The 22601-nt window shown below is 39.6% G+C and overlaps 1 protein-coding gene across 4 annotated transcripts in view; it reads right to left on the bottom strand.

Annotated features, from left to right (window-relative positions):
• Positions 1–18740, bottom strand: part of ZFYVE16 (zinc finger FYVE-type containing 16) — a 64549-nt gene extending 45809 nt beyond the window's left edge. The window contains exons 1-2 of one of the 4 annotated variants that reach the window (XM_023214948.2): positions 18191–18434; positions 14595–14722 (exon numbers count right to left, since the gene is read on the bottom strand). The gene's annotated coding sequence lies outside the window, so the exon portion shown is untranslated. Of the gene's footprint in view, positions 1–14594; positions 14723–18190; positions 18442–18465 lie in introns of those variants that run through there. The other 3 variants (XM_023214949.3, XM_023214950.3, XM_023214947.2) reach the window with 3 other exon arrangements.
• Positions 18741–22601: the final 3861 nt, after the last annotated feature.

Genomic DNA, 22601 nt, shown 5'->3' with positions numbered 1-22601 from the left:
TAAATGGGACAAGTGAGCATCAAATGAATGAAGACTGCAAAGGACTAAACATAAATCAAATAGATTAAAAAAAAAAAAAAGATAAAATAATACTAAAGACAAAAACAAAACATACCACTCACTGGAGGGGTAGCAGGGCACTAACCAATTACTCTAAAAATTGATCAATTAAGGGAAAAAAATCAAGAATTTATCCTACCCAAGGACATGAACAGGCACTTTTCAAAAGAAGACATTTATGTGGCCAACGAACATAAAAAGGCTCAACATCACTGATCATTAGAGAAATGCAAATTAAAACCACAATGAGACACCATCTCAGGCCAGTCAGAATGGCAATCATTAAAAAGTCAAGAAACAACAGATGCTGGTGAGGTTGTGGAGAAACAGGAACACTTCAACACAAAGACAGTGTAGCGATTCCTCAAAGACCTAGAATTAGGCAGATCATTTGTCACAGCAAATTCCAATTACTGGTATATATCCAAAAGAATATAAATCATTCTATTACAAAGATTCATGCATGTGTATGTTCACAATAACAAAGACATGGAATCAACCCAAATGCCCATCAATGATAGACTGGATAAAGAAAATGTGGTACATATAACACCATGGAATACTATGCAGCCATAAAAATGAACAATATCATGTCCTTTGCAGGTACACAGATGAGGCTAGAAGCCATTATTCTCAGCAAACTAATGCAAGAACAGAAAACCAAACACCTCATGTTGTCACTTAAAATAAGTGGGAGCTGAACAATGAGAACACGTGGACACAAGGAGGAGAACCAGACACACTGGGGCCTGTTGGGGTGGAGGGTGGTGAAGGGAGAGCGTCAGGATAAATAGCTAATGCATGTGGGGCTTAATATCTAGGTGATGGGTTGACAGGTGCAAAAAACCACCATAGCACATGTTTACCTATGTAACAAATCTGCATGTCCTGCACATGTATCCCAGAACTTAAAATTTAATTTAATTTAAATATATATATATATATATATATCAATCTGGGGAACACTGTCCTTAATAATATTGAAATTTCCAATTCACGAGCATGGTATATGATGTGATTAAGCCTTCTCTGTTATATTTCAACAAAGCTTTGTCACTAAAAACATGAATTTATCCTGCCCTTTATTTACAAAATATACTTTATAACAAAATAATTACTGATGAAAAGTTCTTTAGATAAGAATTCCAGTGAATAAATGCAAAAGGATATTAAAAATTTTTAATTCATCTCTTCATAATCCCTAATGCAATAAATAGACTATAGGCAATGGCTATAAATGGATGTTTAAAGGCTAGAGGAAAAGGTTTATGGGGAGTTTTACAACGGTGGGATCAAGTCAACACGTCCAAACCCAACAATCAATTTCACCATCAATAAATGTGGAAGAACAGTATCACCTAAAAAATATTACTGCTTAAAAAAATTGAATTAGAATGTAATCAAACTAACTGCTTGTTTACAGGAAATTCAAGCATAAGGAACAAGTTAAATGACATAAAAAGAAAGCAATCAGCTAAGCTAACCTGGAAGGTGAAACACTGTACAGCAACATTCCTCAAACTGCCTATGGTAAGTATTTTTCTTACACTTCTAATCCATTGCAAACTGTTACTTTTTAAAAATACAATAAAACTAAACAAATTTGTAATAATAAATATACACAAAAGAATATACATTATTAAACACATCTGTTTGGCTACCTGGCATGGGGACTAGGAATAGGAAATGGGGGTAAAAGACAACAAACGAATGACAGGGCTTTACAAGAACTAATTATGATTGTGTGCCATCAACTAAGGACATCTGAGGTCCAGAAAAAATAAATAAATAAACAAAAAAGAGATACTTTAAAAATGGGCTTGAAAATTAGGCAGAGCTTAAGAGAGAACTGAATGACATCGAAGACCTATCTGAAGAAATTACCTAACATAATGCCCAGAGGGACGAGGAAGAGAAAAATATAAAAACTAGGTTAAAAGGTATTGATGACAAAATGAGAATGGAGTACTATAAGGAGAAAAGACAGCATGGGACAACTATATTTGAAAAGATAATGCTGGGAGTTTTTCCAGAATTGATGAAAAAGCTAACTCAACAGATACAGGTAACAAATTATACCAAACAATACAAAAAGAAATCCACATTTAGACACACTACTGTAAAACTACAGTAGTCTCCCCAAAGATAGAATAACCAGAGAGAAAAGGTCACTTTCAAATGAACAATAATTGTGCTGGCAACAAACTTAAAACTAACAGGTACACTTCAGAAGAATTTTCAATAACACTGGTATGGCATCTTAATTCAATAAAGCATGTTACCTTTTTTTGCTTCAATTTTTAAACTGTGGTTGTACCATACACACAGAAGACTGCACAAAATAAACAGACACCAAACAAACAAAAGGAATTCGGAGGCCAGATGTGGTGGCTCATGCCTGTAATCCCAACACTTTGGGAGGCCAAGGCAGGTGTACTGCTTGAGGTTAGGAGTTCAAGACCAGCCTGGCCAACATGGTGAAACCCCATATCTACTAAAAGTACAAAAATTAGCTGGGCATAGTGGCGCACGCCTGTAATCCCAGCTACTTTGGTAACTGAGGCAGGAGAATCACTTGAACCTGGGAGACAGAGGTTGCAGTGAACCAAGATGACACCACTGCACTCCAGATTGGGCAACAGAGCGAGATCCTGTCTCAAAAAAAAAAAGGAATTTGGAGGAAGACACAATGCAAGAGGCATAATAAAACTTCAAAGAAGCTAATATTCTCAGAGACAAAAAAGCAATGCAACTATGAAACAGGAACACGAAGCCATAAATAAGAACTATATAGAGAACCAAAAAAGATCATGGAACTTGATTGCAGAAATCTTAAAATTCAAGCAAGGCTTGTGAGCTGCAGTGAAAGCACTGCTTAAGGGACAGTGACAGCACTAAAAATGCACATATTGAAAAAGAATTTGGGAGGCCAAGGTGGGTGGATCACCTGAGGTCAGGAGTTTGAGACCAGCGTGGTTAACATGGTGAAACCCCATTTCTATTAAAAAATACAAAAATTAGCTGGGCATGGTGACAGGCATCTGTAATCTCAGCTACTCAGCAGGCTGAGGCAGGAGAATCACTTGAACCTGGGAGGTGGAGGTTGTAGTGAGCCAAGATCCGGCCATTGCACTGCAGCCTGGGCAACAAGAGTGACACTTCATTTCAAAAGAAAAAGTAAAAGAAAAAAAATCTAACGTCAATAAGCTTCCACCTTGGGAAACTAGAAAAACAAAAACAATTTTGGCCTAAAACAAGTAGGAAAATAAAAATTAGAGCAGAAATAAATGAAATTTAAAACAGGAAAACAATAGACAAATAGAGAAAACCAGTAAAACAAAAAACTCATTCCTTTAAAAGATGAATAAAATTGATAAACCCAGTTAATTAAGAGAGAAACAAATGTTCAATTTCAGAAATAAAGGAGGAGTCATCACTACTGATGCCAAAAAGGATAATAAAGGAATATTATTAACATCTCTGCCCACAAATTTGGTAATTTAGATGAAATGAACCAATTCCTCAAATGATACAAACCGCCAAAAATCATACAAGGAGAAACAGATAACCTAAAATCCCTACATCTATTTTAAAAGTTAAATCAATAATTAATAATTTTCCATAAAAATAAATCACCAGATCCAGATGGATCAACTGGTGAATCCAGATGGATCCAGATGGATCAACTGGTGAATTCTGCCAAACATTTAAGGAAAAAATAATAGCAATTCTCTATAATCTCTTCCAGAAAAAAGAAGTAGAGGGAACACTTCTAACTTATACTATAAGACCAGCATTACCCTAATATCAAAACCAGATAAAGACACTGCAAAAAAGGAAAACTACGGACCAATATTGCCCATGAACACAGATATAAAAATGCTCGAGAAAATGGTGCCAAATTGAATCCAACAATGTATTAAAAAATTATATATCATGACCAATATAATTTATCCAGGTATGCAAGGCTGGTGCAACATTTGAAAATTAATCTATGTAATCTACCATATTAACAAACTAAAGAAGACATATATAATCACATAAATTAATGCAAATAAAAACAATATCCAGGCTGGATGCGGCACCTCACTCCTGTAATCCCAGCACTGTGGGAGGCTGAGACAGGCAGATCACAAGGTCAGGAGTTCTAGACCAGCCTGGCCAACATGGTGAAACCCTATCTCTACTAAAAATACAAAAATTAGCCTGGCGTGGTGGTGTGCACCTGTAATCCCAGCTACTTGGAAGGCTGAGGCAGGAGAATCGCTTGAACCCAGAAGGCGGAGGTTGCAGTGACCCGAGATCACGCCACTACACTCCAGCCAGGGAGACAGAGCGAGATTATCTCAAAAAAAAAACAAAACCAAACAAACAAACAAAAATACCCATTCATGAGAAAAACTCTTAGCAAACTATGAGTAGAGGGAAACTTCTTCAATTTGATAAAGAATATCTATAAAATACCTATAATTAATAGCATACTTAATAAGAAACTGCCTTCCCTCAAAGATTGGGTTCCAGGAAAGGGTATCTTCTCTCATCACTCCTATTCAATATAATACGGAAAGCCCTAGCTAGTGCAATAAGATGAGAAAAGAAAACAAGAGGTATACTATTTGGAAAAGAATAAATAAAATGGTCTCTATTTGCAATTTGCAGTTACATAATTCTCTATGTAGAAAATACCCAAAAATTGACCCCAAAAATGTCCTGAGTATAGTAAGGTTGCAGGATATAAGGTCAGTACACGAAAGTCACTTGCATTTGAATGAACAACTGGAAGTTGGACTTTAAAATACCATTATAAGAGCACCTTTAAAAAGTGAAATACTGCACACTTGTAATCCTAGCACTTTGGGAGGCCGAGGCGGGCAGATCCCTTGAGCCTCCCTTGAGCCCAGGAGTTTAAGACCAGCCTGGGCAACATAGTGAAACCTCATCTCTGCAAATACAAAAAAATTAGCCAGGCATGGTGGTGCACACCTGTAGTCCCAGCTACTTGGGAGGCAGAAGTGGGATGATCACTTCAGCCCAGGAGGTTGAGGCTGCAGTGAGCAGAGATCACACAAGTGCACTCTAGCCTGGGCAACAGAGTGGAAAAACAACAACAACAACAACAACAACAACAACGAAATGCTTAGGTTATAAATCTAAAAAATATATACAGGATCTATATGTGCAAAAGTATAAAACACTGATTAAAAAAGAAAGAAAGAAAAGAAAAGAAAAATTAAATAAGGGTAGGCACAGCGGCTCACGCCTATAATCCCAGCCACTTTGGGAGGCCGAGGTGGGCAGATCACCTGAAATCAGGAGTTCAAGACCAGCCTGGCCAACATGGTGAAACCCTGTCTCTACTAAAAATACAAAAATTAGCTGGGCATGGTCGCGGGCGCCTGTAATCCCAGCTACTTGGGAGACTGAGGCAGAAGAATCGCTTGAACCAGGGAGGCAGAGGTTACAGTGAGCCGGGATCACACCATTACACTCTAGCCTGGGGGACAAGAGCGAGACTTTGTCTCAAAAAAAAAAAAAAAAAAAAAAAAAAAAACCCACAAAATAAAATGGGGCATATTCCATGTTCAAAGATGGGAAAACTCAGTATTAAGATACGTGCCAGGTGCAGTGGCTCATGTCTCTAATCCCAGCACTTTGGGAGGCCAAGGTGGGTGGATTACTTGAGGTCAGGAGTTAGAGACCAGCGTGGCCAACATGGTGAAACTCCATCTCTACTAAAAATACAAAAATTAGCTGGGCGTGGTGGTGCCCACCTGTGCCTACTTACTCAGGAGGCTGAGACAAAAGAATCGCTGGAACCTGGGAGGCGGAAGTTGCAGCGAACTGAGATTGTGCCACTGCACTCCAGCCTGGGCGACAGAGCTAGACTCCATCTCAAAAATAAAATAAAATTAAAAAAAAAAAAAAAAGGCTGGGAACAGTGGCTCACACCTGTAATCCCAGCACTCAGCACTTTGCGGGGCTAAGGTGGGCAGACCACAAGGTCAGGAGTTCAAGAAAAGCCTGACAAACATGGTGAAACCCCGTCTCTACTAAAAATACAAAAATTAACCAAGCGTGGTGGAGTGTGCCTATAACCCCAGCTACTCAGTAGGCTGAGGCAGGAGAATCACTTGAACCCAGGAGGTAGAGGTTGCAATGAACCAAGATCACACCACTACACTCCAGCCTAGGCGACAGAGAGAGACTCTGTCTCAAAAAAATAAACAAACAAACAAAAACAAAGATATGGATTCTTCCCAACTCGATCTCTAGATTCTTGTGCAATCCCAACTAAAATCCTAGCAAGTTATTTTGTAGGCCTCAAGAAACCAATCCTGAAGTTTAAATGAAAAGACAAAGAATTGGCCAGGTGTGGTGGCTCAAGCCTGTAATCCCAGCACTTTGGGAGGCCGAGGCGAGTGGATCATGAGGTCAAGAGTTCGAGACCAGCCTGGCCAACATGGTGAAACCCTGTCTCTACTAAAAATAAAAATAAAAAAAGAAAAGACAAAAAATCTAGAATAGAATAGCTAACATGATACTGAAGAACAACAAAGTTGGAGGACTCACACTACCTAATTTTAAGATGACAAGAAGGTTCTAATAATCAGGGCAATTTGGTATTGGCAAAAGAACAGACACATAGATCAATAAAACAGAAGAGACCCCAAAAATGGCCAGGCATCGTGGCTCACGCTGTAATCCCAGCACTTGGGAGGCCGAGGCAGGCAGATTGTTTGAGCCCAGGAGTTCAAGACCAGCCAGGGCAACATGGAGAAACTCTGTCTCCACAAAACATAAAAAATAAGCTGGGCATGGTGCCATGCGCCTGTAGTCCCAACTACTTGGGAGGCTGAGGTGGGAGAATAAGCTGAAACCAGGGAGGTTGAGGCTGCAGTGAGCCATGATTGCACCACTGCACTGTAGCCTGGGCAACATAGTGAGACCCTGTATCAAAAAAAAAAAAAAAAAAAGGCCCTAAAAATAAACCCACACAAATGTAGTCAACTTATCTTTGACAAAGGAGCAAAGGCAATTCAATGGAGAATGCACAGTCTTTTCAATAACAGGTGCTGAAAAAACTGGACATCCCTATGAAAAATATGAACCTAGACACAGACATTACACCTTATATAAAAACATATTCAAAGTGGGTAACCTAAACTTAACATGCAAAACTGTAAAATTTCTTCAAGAAAACATAGGAGAAAATCTACATAACCTTGGTTTGGTGAGCAGTTTTTCAATATAACACCAGTACCATGATCCATCAAAGAAAAAAATTGGTAAATTGGATCTTATTAAAATGTAAAACTTCCACTCTGCAAAAGATACTGTTAAGAGAGTAAGAAGACAAGTCACAGACTGGAATATTTGCAAAACACATATCTGATAAAGGACTTGTATCTAAAAATCTAAAAAGAACTCTTAAAATTTGGCAAGAAGATAATCCAAGGCCAGGCACGGGGGCTCACACCTGTAATTCCAGCACTTTAAGAAGCTGAGGTGGGAAGTTCAATTGAGGCCAGATGTTCAAGAGCAGCCTGGGCAACATAGAGAAACCTCATCTCTAAGAAAAAAAATTAAAAATTAGTTGGGTGTGGGGGTGCATGCCTATAGTTCTAGCTACTTGAGAGGCTGAGATGGGAAGATAGCTTGAGCCCAGGAGTTCAAGGTTACAGTGAGGTATGATTGTGCCACTGCACTCCAGCCTGAGAAACAAAGTCAGACCCTGTCGAAAAGAAGGGGGGGGGGGGGGGGGAGGGGAAAAGAAAGGGCAAAGGAGAGGGGAAGGGAGAGAGGAGAGGAGAAAGAGGAGAGAAGAGAAGAAAGGAAAGAAGAAAAGAAAGAAGAAAGGAAAGGAAAGGAGAGAAAAGGCAAAAAGTGAAAGGAAAGGAAAAGAAGAAAGAAAACAATCCAATTTCAAAATTGGCAAAAGTTCTGAATGGACATCTCACCAAAGAAGATATAAGAATGGAAAATAAGAATATGAAAAATACTGAACATCATTTGTCTTCAGGGAACTGTAGATTAAAATAATGAGATATTCACCTCACATCTACTAGAATGTCACTGAGGACACCAAACAAGAGAAAATCTTATTATTGCCAGTGGGAATGTAAAATGGCATAGTCGCTATGGAAGACTATTTGGTGGTCTCTTACAAAACTTAATACTACCATATAATCCAGCAATCATGCTCCTAGGTATTTACCCATCTGATTTGAAAATTTACATTCACACAATAACTTGGATGTGAATGCATATAAACATAACTGCCAAAAACTGGAAGCAATTAGGTATTTGGATAAACAAACCATCACACATCTATCCAATGGAATATTATTCAGTGATATAAAGAAATGAGCTATCAAGCCACAAAAACACGAGTGAATCTTAATGTATACTGCTAAGTGAAAGAATTTACATACTACATTATTCTAATTATATAACATTCTAGAAAAGGTAAAACTACAGACAGCAAAACACCAATGATTGCCAGTGGTTTACGGGGGGGAGAGCTGGATATGTGAAGCACAGATTTTTTAGGGTAGTAATGGTGAACGTAAGATTATCACGTTAATATCCATAGAACTTCACAGAAAAAAGAATAAACCTCAACACGCAAATTTTCAAAAAATTATTTAGGGAATGGGGGAATCCCAGATTGGCACTCAGACTGTGACAAAGAGTTTAATTGTATTCTTAATGTATGAAACAACCTCATCACAGGGGATGGAAGAATAAGGTGCTGACCTTTGGCAATGAGTGGAATACGTAAGACTAAAGAAAGGAAAGACAGGCACTCTACCCTAGTTGATAAAGTTGTTTTCCACAGTGGCACAGGTTAACAATTCTGAAATCACTATACCTGTATACTGAAACTGAACAAGTAAGTACATGGATGACTGATCGTGGAAGCCAAGTTTCTCACTGTTGAAGGAGGTGGTTACGGCTATACAGGGGAGAAAGATAAAATAATCTATCTGGTAATGGATTTGAATTGAAGACATCAATATAAATTCATGTTTAGCTTAATATGGATACCGATGGTCACACATAGAAATATTTACAGATATGTGTAATACAGGTTAGTATGAACACATATACTAACATATATACTAACATATCTCCTTGTGTTTGTCAGAGGGCCTAGAAGCAATACCATCCCAGGGGAAGGAAACATACTTAGCATCCAGATCTTGGTTTCTAATAAAATTCTCCAAAGAAAGGAACCAACGCTCCTTGGAAAAATGGCTGCTTCTAAAACTAGGACAGGAAATAAACAAAATGAGCACAAAGCATCTTGTAATGCCAAGAAGTAAAAGTTCATGTACACACATACAATAACGGGAGTATGTCAAAGAGATACAAGACCCAAGTGAAAGAGCTCCCAATGGCCAAAGCTGGGACAAAATAAAAGAGCAGTACTGAAGTATAACCCAATACATTAAAAAAAAAAAAATCAGCTGGGCGCAGTGGCTCTCGCCTGTAATCCAGGCACTTTGGGAAGCCGAGGCGGGCAATCACCTGAGATCGAGATCGAGACCATCCTGGCCAACATGGTGAAATCCCGTCTCTACTAGAAACACAAAAATTAGCCAGGTGTGGTGGTGTGTGACTGTACTTCCAGCTACTTGTAAGGCTGAGGCAGGAGAATCGCTTGAACCTGGGAGGTGGAGGTTGCAGTGAGCCGAGATTGTGTCACTGCACTCCAGCCTGGGCAACAGAGTGAGACTCTGCCCCCCCCCAAAAAAATCTATGTGTTCATAGTGATGTAAGTAAATGATTAGATAAATAATTGGGGAAAAGACAAATCTCCCATGCAATTTAAAAAAATCCAAATAATTTATGTATAAGATTTTTGCTCTCAAGGAAGTAGAACTCCCCATTCCTTAAGTGTTCAGTGCACAGTGACTTTCTATTGAAGAATACAGGAGAAAAAAAGAAAATACTAACTTCAAAGTGAAGAAACCTAACAAACACTACCTCACATCAAGTGATCAAGGTTAACATTAAAAGTGGCAAGTTGGCTGGGCGCAGTGGCTCTCGCCTGTAATCCCAGCACTTTGGAAGGCTGAGGCAGGTGGATCACAAGGTCAAGAATTGGAGACCAGCCTAATTAACATGGTGAAACCCCACCTCTATTAAAAATACAAAAATTAGCCGGGTGTGGTGATGCGTGCCTGTAATCCCAGCTACTCGAGGCTGAGGCAGGAGAATTGCTTGAACTCGTGAGGCAGAGGTTGCAGTGAGCTGAGATTGCACCACTCCACTCCAGCCGGGGTGATAGAGCGAGACTCCAAAAAAAAAAAAAAAAAAAGTGGCAGTCACATTGACAGTATATATTGATGAAAATTGTACTTCATCTTTGTTGCCTTTCTCCCCAAAACGCACCACCCCAATATAATGAGAGACGGCTGGGCATGGTGGTTCACGCCTGTAATCCCAGCACTTTGGGAGGCCAAGGCGGGCGGATCACATGGTCAGGAGATCAAGACCATCCTGGCTGACACGGTGAAACCCCGTCTCTACTAAAAATACAAAAAATTAGCCAGGCGTGGTGGCAGGCACCTATTGTCCCAACTACTCTGGAAGCTGAGGCAGGAGAATGGTGTGAATCCGGGAGGCGGAGCTTGCAGTGAGCCAAAATCGCACCACTGTACTCCAGCCCCGGCGACAGAGCAAGACTCCGTCCCAAAAAAAAAAAAAAAAATTAAAAAAAACAATGAGAGAAACATGAGACAAATTCCAACTGACATTCTACAAAACATCTGACCAGTAATCCTCAAAACTTTCAAGAGCATCAAAAACAAGGAATGTCTGAGAAGTATCACAATCAAGAGGTGCCTAAGGAGACAGGACTACTCAATGTAATGTGGTATCCTGGATGGGATCCTGGAACAGAAAAAGTGTATTAGGGGAAAAATGAGGAAATGTGAATAAAGTATAGCCTTTAGTTAACAATGTATCAATACTGGTTCACTAATTATAACAAATGTACCATATTAATCTAAGATGTTAAAATAAACTGGGTATGGAGTGTATAGGAACTCTATACGGTCTGCAGTGATTCTGTAAATCTAAAACTGTTCCAAAATAAAATGTTTATTTTTAAAAATGCAATCAAGGTGTTAGAAAATAAAGTTGAGAAACTATCCTAGAAATCAGAACAAAAAGAATGGGATGGAAAACAGGAGAGAAAATATTAGAAATCAGAGAATCAATCTAATGAGGTTTAATATTCTAATAAAAGAAATCCAGAAAGAAGGAAGGGAGTGAAAGAAGAAATTGTCAAATAAAACACCACAGATATGGTCTCCAAATGGAAAGGGCCCATTTGGGGCCCAACACATGAATGAAAAACTCTTATCAACCAACATCATTGTGAAATTTCAGAATACCTGAATGGTTGAAGAGAAGATCACCCCATTTAATACTAAAGTCTGCATCCCCTACCTCTCCTTTCCCCAGTATTCCTGAACTTCCCACCCCATCCTGCTCTCCTTTTTTCTCTTTTCTAAAGCAGTTATGTACTTTACAAACTCCCAATGTTTTGTATAATTTATTATATTTGCGGTTGAACAACTCCTTCCTCCCTAACTTTAAGCTCCACAAGGACATGAATCTTGGATTTTTGTTCACCTATATATTCAAAATGTCTTGGCCAGTGCACAGCTAGCACATAAAATGTGTTTAATACATACTTCTTGAATAAGTGTAAAAGCTTCCATAGAGATATTACAGGTCATAATCAAAGGATTGGTTATAAATGTGAGGGTTAAATAAAAAATGTTTGGACATGCAAGAACCTAAAATATGTGCATCCCATTCAGTCTTTCTCAGGAAGCTACTGAAAGATGTACTCTGCCAATATAAGGGAGACACCAAGAAAAAGGAAAACCTGAAATCCAGTAAAGAGGCTACCCACATAGAAGAGACAAATGCAGTTCACAGATGACTGTAAAAGGGCAGTCCAGGAAGACAGTTGTGCAATAGGCCTAGAGAGCAACCCATCAAGATGGAGGCAGGATGACCAGCACATTACAGGAAAGATGTTACAAAACCAACAGATTATCAGATGTGTTTGAATCTACTAAGAGGAGATTGACGTATCTGGTTCAAGAGGTTAACAGATCAAATAAAGAATATAAAAGACACATTAAAAAGATATAAAACATATATTTATAAAGAAACATAAAAGGTACATGTACAAAAGAATTAAGATGATTATTAACTAGGAAAAACAAAAATTATACAAGAAAGGAAACAATCTCACACTTACCTGGTTCAGCTACATACAATATTTACATAGTTAAAATGAGGTAAACACCAAATACCAAAAAGTTAACGTACAACTAATCTGGTAATAGAGAAGGGAGAGGAGAAGTGAAACGCAGTGTTTAAAGGTAGGAGTTGGTGCAAAAAACCTAAACTCCCATCTTCTGTAACAGGAAATTAGTAAACGATACCTAAAATTACATTAGGATGGGAATGGGAAGGGGATGTCGCCATATATCTAAATATGTTATTTTTAAAAACTGGAAGTGATAAGGAATTGAAGTCACTGACTCTGGAGCAGCCTTTCTCAATTAAGGTCCGGTGAGAGAATCAATCTTTAATGCCCTAAGGCTTCCATTTTATGTAAAAAACTAACTTCTCTCCTATGCATCTATCATATTAGCTACATACTCTCCTTGAGAGAATTAAGAAAATAGTTGCTCAAATCATTTTTCTTGTTCAGTGATTCACACAGAAAGCACTGATTGAGAAAGACTGCTTCTGGAGAATGGGATTCAGGGGTACTGGGGCAGAAGATTGTTGTTTTCCTCTTTCTTTTTTTTTTTTTTTTTGACAGAGTTTCACTCTTGTTGCCCAGGCTGGAGTGCAACGGCGTGATCTCAGCTCACTGCAACCTCCGCCTCCCAGCTTCAAGCAATTCTCCTGCCTCAGCCTCCCGAGTAGCTGGGATTACAGACACGCGCTACCAGGCCCGGATAATTCTGTATTTTTAGTAGAGATGGGGTTTCTCCATGTTGGTCAGGCTGGTCTCGAACTCCCGACCTCAGGTGATCCGCCTGCCTCAGCCTCCCAAAGTGCTGGGATTGCAGGCGTGAGCCACCACGCCTGGCCCTCTTTTCTTTTTTGAGACAGGGTCTCAGTCTGTTGCGCAAGTTGCACTGTAGTGGTAGGGTATCAGCTCACTATAGCCTCTGTGGCCTCAAGCAATCCTCCCACCTCAGCCTTCCAAGTAAATGGAACAATAGGTGCGTGCCACCACGACCCAGTTAATTTTGTTTATTTTTTGTGGAGACAAGGTCTCACTATGTTGCCCAGACTGGTCTCAAACTCCTGGGCTAATGTGATCCTCCTGCCTCAGCCTCCCAAAGTGCTGGGATTACAGGCATGAGCCACTGCACCCAGACAGATTTTCATTATAATCCTTGAAGTATTATTTGACTCTTTATGAACAGGTATCCCTTTGATAAATACAAACATTAAATTTAAAATAAACATAATAGTAAAAAGTAGTAGTAAAGGAACTCTGAATATAGGATGTATTTAATGAATAAAGCATAAAAACTGAAAGGTCTAGAAGTAGTTTCTTTTTAGTAAAAGTCAGAGAATTTTTTAGAAATAAATTATGGAACTCATTAAATAACATCTACTTATAAAACATTCCTATCTATATAGCAATGTTTTACTAAGCATTAAGTTATTTGAGGTGCCAAGAAATATATGAAAAAGATAATATAATTGTAAAAGGTATGACAATGTAAATATGGTACACTGAAATGTTTTAACATGAAACCTTATTAAGCTGTATACATTTCCCATTTAAATCAATCAGGACGTACTTTTTGTGCCAACAAGCTACCATATCCAGTAGAAGACATAAAAGAAATATAAGATATACTTCCTTTTAAAATAGGTTTATTTATGTGTACATATAGCTGATTTTAGGTTTTTACTCACTTGGCTATTTATATATTTTTAGATTTAAGACAACTTCTTCATAATATTTACAATAAAATGGCTTTCAAAAATCTCTTCATGATTACAAAAATTGGCAGTAACATGGAAGATTAACCAGAAAACCAACAAAACCAATAGCAAGGGGACACCTAAAATGGTTAAGGTAAGAGATGAAGGCCTGAGCTGAGATAGTGCCGTGGAGAAAAAAAGGAAACAGATATAAAGATGGCTAAAATGAGCCAGGCATGGTGATGCCCGCCTGTGGTCCCAGCTACTCCAGAGCCTGAGGTGGGAGGATTAGCTTGAGCCCAGGAATTTGAGACCAGCCTGGACAACACAGTGAGATCCTGTCTCAAATAAAAATAATAAAATTAAATAAAAGTGGCAAAAGAATGAGAACTTTTGGAGACTGAAAGCAAAGGAGAAAGCTGGATTAGTGCCAGGTTTCCACCATGAATGGCTGGGGTAGATGGTGGTGCCACTGACCATGACAGGCAATACAAAGAGGAGCAGGATTAAGGGAAAACATGAGTTCACGTTTGGACTGTTTGAAGTACCTTGAGAACATCCTGGGAGAGATATCCAAAAGGCAGTTGAATATAATAATCTGGAATGCAGGAGAGAAGTCTGAGATAGATAAAGATTTGGGAACTGGCAACACACAGCTGTTAATGGATGAGATCACCTAGGAAGAGAATACATTTAGAAGAGGACAAGAGTCTGCCATCAGGTAACTAAAGATCACAATTCATGTTCCTAAAACCACCCAGGATAAAACTTTGCCCAGTTATATGGACTTCGGTAGAAAAATATCCAACATATAATGTTAGATGAAAGAAAATCAAATCACAAAACTTTATGCATTGTGCAAACCTATTTTTACAAATAAGTTGTAAAAAAATTAATAAAGGCACAGTAAAAAAAATATGAAGGAACAAACATTAATGATGTTAGTAACACTATAAATGTAGGAATGGGATTATGTAAACCTTTCAGAGCTACATGATATGTCTTCATACTATTTTACTTTTTATAAATAAGCATGTACTCAGCCAGTGTACTCAGGTGACTCGCGCCTGTAATCCCAGCACTTTGGGAGGCCGAGGCAGGCAGATCATGAGCTGAAGAGAGATCGAGACCATCTGGCCAACATGGTGAAACCCCATCTCTACTAAAAATAAAACAACAACAACAATTAGCTGGGCGTGGTGGTGTGCGCCTGTAGTCCCAGCTACCTGGGAGGCTAAGGCAGGAGAACCGCTTGAATCCCGGGAGGCAGAGGTTGCAGTGAGCTGAGATTGTGCCACCGCACTCCAGCCTGGCGAGAGAGCGTGACTCCATCTCAAAAAAAAAAAAAAAAAAAAAAAAGATATGTGCTCTTGCAAACAGAGAAAACATAATTTTGTTCTTTTCCTTAAAAAAACGTACAGCACGTTTCCTAAGGCCGGGCGCAGTGACTTATACCTGTAATCCCAGCGCTTTGGGAGGCTGAGGCGGGCGGATCACGAGGTCAGGAGATTGAGACCATCCTGGCCAACACAGGGAAACTCCGTCTCTCCTAAAAATACAAAAATTAGCTGGGCGTGGTGGCGTGTGGCCATAGTCCCAGCTACTCAGGAGGCTGAGGCAGGAGAATGACCTAAATCCGGGAGGCAGAGGTTGCAGAGAGCCTAGATCGCGCCACTGCACTCCAGCCTGGGCAACATAAGGAGACTCCACCTCAAAAAAAAAAAAAAAAAAAAAAAAGTACAGCACGTTTCCTTACAAATATTACAATTTGAGAAGATAAAAATGTGTTAGAAAAACACTTGGACACTGGACTATAAATGGACAAATAACATCAACAGACAACCAGTAAGATTATGAAAAATATTCAGTGCACTAGCAAGGTAATGAGAATTAGAACATATACCATTTATTGTCTGCTAAATTAAAACAATTTTTTAAAATAATAAAAGTATTCAATGTTGGTAAGGGTGTGCGTGTGTGTGTGTGTGTGTTTTGTTTTTGTTTATGTTTTTTAAGCATGACAGACACTGCTGACAGGAAATAAACTGGTACTATCTCCCAGGAAAACAATGTGACAATATGTACCAATAGCCTGAAAAAGATTCCTAATATTTGATCTAACAATTATCTTTTTGGAAATTTTAGAAAAGAATCCATGTGTTACAGCTCTTTTAGAATGTATTTAGCAGTTGTCTGGTTTTTACTGGACTTCTTCCAGCCCCCCCAAAAAGAAAATAATTCAAAACAACTAAAAACATGCAAAGATATTTCACCAAATCATTAGTTGAAACAATCGAATCACCAACATTAGTGCACAACAGAAAATTATACAGGCATCAAAAGTAATGTGTTCAACAAACTTTTAAAAAAAAAAAAGCAAAACTCTATGACCTAGCAATTCTACTTACAGAAAAACACTAGCACGCATACATCAGAAAACATCACAAAGAACGTTCACTGTTGTAATGGTTGCAATAGTGTACAATTTTAAACAACCTAACAGCCCATCAATCCAAAAACGGTTAAATCAGCTTTCTCAAACTGTGGTCTCAGGACCCCTGGATGTCCCCAGGAGCCTTTCAGCAGGCTTGTAAAATTTTTCCTTTTCCTACTACATATCTGTGCAAGACTGGTGTTTTCTTCATATGCTTCAACCTAAACCAGATAGCACAACAGACGCAAATATGAAAATCCAGCTGTCTTCCATAAATCAGACATTAAAGTGATTTGAAAAATTTAAAACAATGCCACGCTCCTCTAAGTTTTGTTTCAGAAAATAGTTTTTTCACTCAAAAATTATTTAATATGAGTCTGTTATTTTTAAATGAATAAAACATCTTCAGTTTTCTGAGTTTTAATTTCCAAAATGGCAAATATACTGCAGCATTAGGAACCGAAAACTCTATTGGTTCTCAATAATTTTTAAGCGTAATTATCCCCAATCATAATGTTAAATGAACTGTAGCACTATTCTATCATGTAACATTATGATTGGGGATAATTAATGGGAATTTGGCTTTATCTGTAACATAACTTTCAAAAGATACTTTGCTCATATATATTCAAGAAGTCATTTTTATGAAGCTTTTTAAAAACACGGGGAAATGCTTACAACGTAATTTAAATCAAGGAAAGCAGACAATCCAACGATATAAAATCTCAAGAAAATGCACAGGGAAAAAAAGACTCAAAGGAAAAAAGTCAAAACATTAAACGTGATTGATTACTATAACATGGTGGAATTATGGTTGATCATTTTTGCTTATTCTTTATTCTATTTTTTCAATTTTTGCCACTAAGCATGCAGTTTAATATCCAGGGGAGGGAAAAAAAAGGAAGAAATTAGGCGGAAAATTATATATAGTTCTACTGGATTAAACCATTAAACTCCTGCCAACTCAAGAGACGACAAGCTCAAGTGAATAAACGGAGGAATCTGACTGAATCAACAAAGTGCCTATTTTTTGAATTGAAAAGATTAACTTAATATCAAATGTATGGACTAGCCAAACTAACAAGAAAGAACATTCTTAGTCTGGAACATAACATTTGCAATCACGGTAGTACAAATAAGAGTTAAAAATAAGGTCCTCTTTTGGACTTTCTCAAAATACCAAAGGAAAGGCAGCGGGAAAGACAGCCACTGCACCCTTCTGTTCTCTAACGAAGAGAAAATGCATGGGTGCGGGAATGGGCAGTGCGAGAGCACCGGCAGCGATGAGACTCCTCCGCGGGGACCGAGCCTCTTCCACTCCTGAAGAACCAGAGTCCCCTCTGCACTCGCAGCCCCTCCCCAGGCGGGACGGCGGCGCCAGGGCGCTTCTCCCTCCACCCGCTGGGGTCTCTCCCCCAGGAGCGCCGGCCACTCCGGCGGCCCGGGAGGGTGGAACCGGGCAAACAGCCGCCGTGATTGCCCTCCCGGTCCAGTCCGGTCTGGCCCTTCAGGCTCCAGGAGGGGACATCAGATTGGAGCACCAGGGTTCCCCGGCCAGCTCCGGGGGCTCGGAAAAGGAATTGGTCGCAGAGGAAGAGGGCCAGACCCAGCGCCCAGGTCGGCGGGTCCAGCGGTCACCCCGCCCCCTCCCTCTGTGGGAACAGCAGGGCTGAGGGGAGGCCGAGACGACCGGTCACGGGGGGCTCTTACCTCCCCTACAGCCCCGGCGGAGCTTTTTGGGAACTCGACACGACGTCACGCTGAGGAGTGAAGAGCGACCCCGGCCGGGAGTCCTGGGAGTGCCAGCCGTCGGCTCAGCGTTTGTTTCCCCGCCCCCCCCCGGGCAGCGCAGAGAGCGCAGGCCCAGAGGAGGCTTTCCTCTTCGGCTCACACGCCTCCTCCCTCGGCGTCCCCAGCTGTCTGCAGGCCTGGGGCGCCTGCGCACTACGATGCAGGTTCCGAGCAGGGGGCGCTAGACTTCTTACCGGAAGTGCCTGAGTGGGTTCTCGGGTGACGGTGATGCCTGATTATTCTGCCTTAGATCGGGACTCGGTTTTCCACTCGACTCCGGGATCGGGAGGCCTCTCGCGTCAGCGTCTGACGTCCTTTACCCTTCGCTAACCTAGAGGCAGCTTCTCCAGCCCCAGCCGTAGCCCTCTGCTGAGCCTGCGCGGCGTTCCGGTCTCTACTGGACAGACCTGCCTTCCTGGCAGCTGGCTGGGCCTGCTCTCCGCGCTGCTGGCCCCTCGGAAAACCTAACTTTTTGTTTACTTCAAACTGATTTTACAACAGACTGCCCCCCCCCCCCCCTCCCCCGCTTCCCCTTCTTCCTCCCGGCAGCAATAAAAATGCTCCCAGCCAACCCCGAGCTCCAAGCCACTTCAGCTGACTGGACATCCCTTTCCTTCCCTTCGCTGCGTTGGTTCTGAATGTTTTGTTTCGTTTTTTTAAAGCGGCCACTAGAACAGCTGCCTCCCTGTCTAAAAGCAAAAGCTGACTGCTCTGATGGAGAAATAAAATGTCAACTCACTTGATGTATATTTGCTTGTTGAGCTTTGCTATTTTTACCACAAGTTTCCAATAAAATGAGAGACCGGGCGCGGTGGCTCACGCCTGTAATCCCAGCACTTTGGGAGGTCGAGGCGGGAGGATCTCTAGAAGTCAAGAGTTCCAGACGGGCTTGGGCAACATAGCAAGACCCTGTCAATACTAAAAATGAAAATTAAAAAATTAGCCGGACGTGTTGGCACGTTCCTGTAGTCCCAGCTACTGGCTCACAGTTTGAAGTGGGAGGATCACTGAAGCCCAGGAGGTCAAGGCTGCAATGAGCTCTGGTGGCAACACTGCATTCCAGCGTGAGCGACAGAATCAGACCGTGTCTCTAAAAAAAAATAAAAATAAAAACAAGGGAAGAGACATACATATGGGATCCAATACAGACAGATACAGGGAAAAAGCAGTTCCTCAAAGGTTTAACAGCTCACAGGTCATACTGATCTTTCAAAAATTGCAAGAATTGGCCAGGCGCTCACGCCTGTAACCCCAGCACTTTGGGAGGCCGAGGCAAGCGAATTACCTGAGGTCAGGAGTTCGAGACCAACCTGGCCAACATGGTGAAACCCCCGTCTCTACTAAAAATACAAAAATTAGCTGGGTGTGGTGGCCGGCACCTGTAATCCCAGCTACTCGGGAGGCTGAGGCAGGAGAATCGCTTGAACCCAGGAGGCGGAGGTCGCAGTGAGCCAAAATGGGGCCACTGCACTCCAGCCTGGGCGACAGAGCAAGACTCAGTCTCAAAAAAGAAAAAAAGAATTGCAAGAATTGTAATTTTTCGAGTATTCCAGCCACATGTGATTTGTGACGAAAGATTTGAGAATCACGGTTCACATCTTAAATCTGCAGTTTACAGCTATAGTTCCTGATCTTTGAAAGATATTGAATCTCTAACCTTTGTTTTCCTAAACAACAAATGAAATAGCAAAACTTTTGATTGCCTAAAGTAATGTATGTATTGAGCATCTGCTTTGTGACAGTGTGTTAGATGCTTTGCTTACATTATGTCATTTAATCCTAAGAATAATTCTACAAAGTACAGTATGCCTTTTTCCTACTATGTGTTAGGCATTCTTCACAGATAAAATAAAATGGGGCCACTGCCCATGGGGAACCACAGTCTAGAGCAGAGTAGCAGAGACTCATATACACAAATGCATATTGGGGACAGAAGTATTTATATAGTAAAGTGTGAGGACAAAGAGAATAGAAAAAAGACACAAACACCTTAAATAGATCAATGGGGAAAGTATATACAATGGTCAGTTCACAAAATATGAAATTTAAATGCCTACTACACATTTTACCAATCAATGTTCAAAGTCATTAATAATAAACAGAGACAAAAGAGAGGTTATTTCCCAGGCATCTAATTACCCAATCTGTTTAAAATGTGAATAAACTCCATGGGTGACAGAAGAGTAAAGCGGACACTTACACCCTGGGAGGGATATAAATTAGGACAAAGATTTTGGAAAGTTATTTGTCAAATCATGTCAAGAACTTTATGAGTGTTCACGTGACCTAATTTCATCATTTCTCTTTTGGAAATCATAAGGAGATAGTCCAGAACATGAAGATCTCTATGGAAAGATACTTAACCATGGTAAATAAATTGATAAAAGTCGAAAATCCAACATTAAGAGAATGGTTAAAATAATTACTGCATATATGTAATTAAAACTATTAAAATTTTGTTTACAATGAATTTTTAATGACCTGAGGAAATTACCTCATGAAAAAACATTTTAAATATTTAAAAATATTTAACATTGCCTATGTAGTATGAGGTCAGCTACAGTATACAATATATGTAAAAGAGTGAAGAAAGTATATCAAAATGTTGACAGTAGTTATGTCTATCTGATTATAATATAGATGTTATTGGCCTGGACAGTCTACATTTTCTACAATGTCTATATATTACCTTTATATTCTGGAGGAAAAAGAAAAAAACCTCTAATGTAACAGGTGTGATAATTTGCCTAGGAAACATAAAAATCCATTTCCCCTGTCATTACAAGTATGGTCTTTAGAGTCTGATTAACTGAATTTGAATTCTAATTCTATAACCTACTAGCTGTGTGACCTCAATTTCCTAAGCTTAGATGCTCCTATAGTCAAATGCTAATAGAACTAATACATTGAGATAATCCATATAAAGTACTTAAGCACTGACTGTAAATGAATAACTGTTATTCTTTTTTTTTTTTTTTTTTTTTTTTTTTAGACAGGATCTTACTGTATCACTCAGGCTGAAATACAGTGGTTGGATCATGGCTCACTGCTGGGGCCCAAGTGATCCTCCTATCTCAGCCTCTGGAGTAGCTGGGACCACAGGTGTGCATCACCATGCCCAGATAATTTTTATTTTTATTTTTTTAGAGACGAGGTTTCACTATGTTGCCCAGACTGGTCTCAAACTTCAGGGTCCAGGCAATCCTCCCAACTAGAAATCAAATTCAGGTAATCAGGCAGCCAACCTCCCAAAGTGCTGGGATTACAGACATTAGCCACTGTGCCAGCCTAACGATTGTTATTCTTGATGGTTATATTTCTTTTTATAAATTGATCAGTTACATTCATGTTGTTATATCAGTATCCTATGAATTTGGCTAATGCATGTATAAGTTCCCCGGAGCACAATTACTTGCAAATACATTTTAAAACTGAATTTCTTAGTCTACTAAACTGAGAATAAGATACAGGGACTTGATGACCACTCCACATGTTTGTCACTATATAAAGACTCGTTTGCTTTGTTTTTGTTTCTGTTTTTGTTTTTTAAAGAAAAGTAGTAAGTTTGTTCATATAAAATATATAGCCTTTGATTACCTTTTAATGCCAAATGTCTAATAAAAATTTAATCTGCTAACAAAGCAATTGCAATACTTTTAGTGGATGTTTAGAAGTATAATAACCTTTCCTAATTATGCCTTGAAAGAGTATTTAATTTGGGTTCCACAAAACTTCTGATCTATAAAGTAGCAAAAATAGATGAAATCAGCCAACTAACCAAAGTTTAAATCAATGACTACTACTTTAGCCCAATAGTTCTCTGTGGAGGTAAGGGTGATTTTTGCCTCCCAGAGGACGTTTGACAATGTCTGGAGGCATTTTTGGTTGTCACAAGTGAAAGAATGCTACTGATATCTAATAGATATAGGTCAGGGATGCTGCTAAATGTCTTGTAATTCATAGGACAACTCCCAACAGCAAAGAAGTTTTCAGCCTAAAATATCAACAGTGCCAAGGTTGAGAAACCCTGATTTAGCCAGTGAGTTTAAAGCTAGTATATTTCTTCCAATTCCTAGTAAACCGTTCCTTTTTTTTTCCTGATGACCACAGCAGCACAAATGTGAGTTCAGAAGAACTGGGTTTTGAACTTCTACATAAGGCCCTATGCCAGTGAAAATTAAACTTTGTACCAAGCAGTACACAAAGTTGACTAGACTAGAGAGAAAAAAATCTACAATGACCAGCTTTATTGAGCAGATATCTGGTCAGTTGTACTCTGGCACAGAAAAATGATCCATTCCTATTGTTCAGTTCTACCAGACACACATAT

Source organism: Piliocolobus tephrosceles, chromosome 4 (genome assembly GCF_002776525.5).
Source record: "Piliocolobus tephrosceles isolate RC106 chromosome 4, ASM277652v3, whole genome shotgun sequence".
NCBI lineage: Eukaryota > Metazoa > Chordata > Mammalia > Primates > Cercopithecidae > Piliocolobus > Piliocolobus tephrosceles.
The sequence above is the reverse complement of the archived record's forward strand: the minus strand, read 5'-3'. Positions and strand labels throughout refer to the sequence as shown.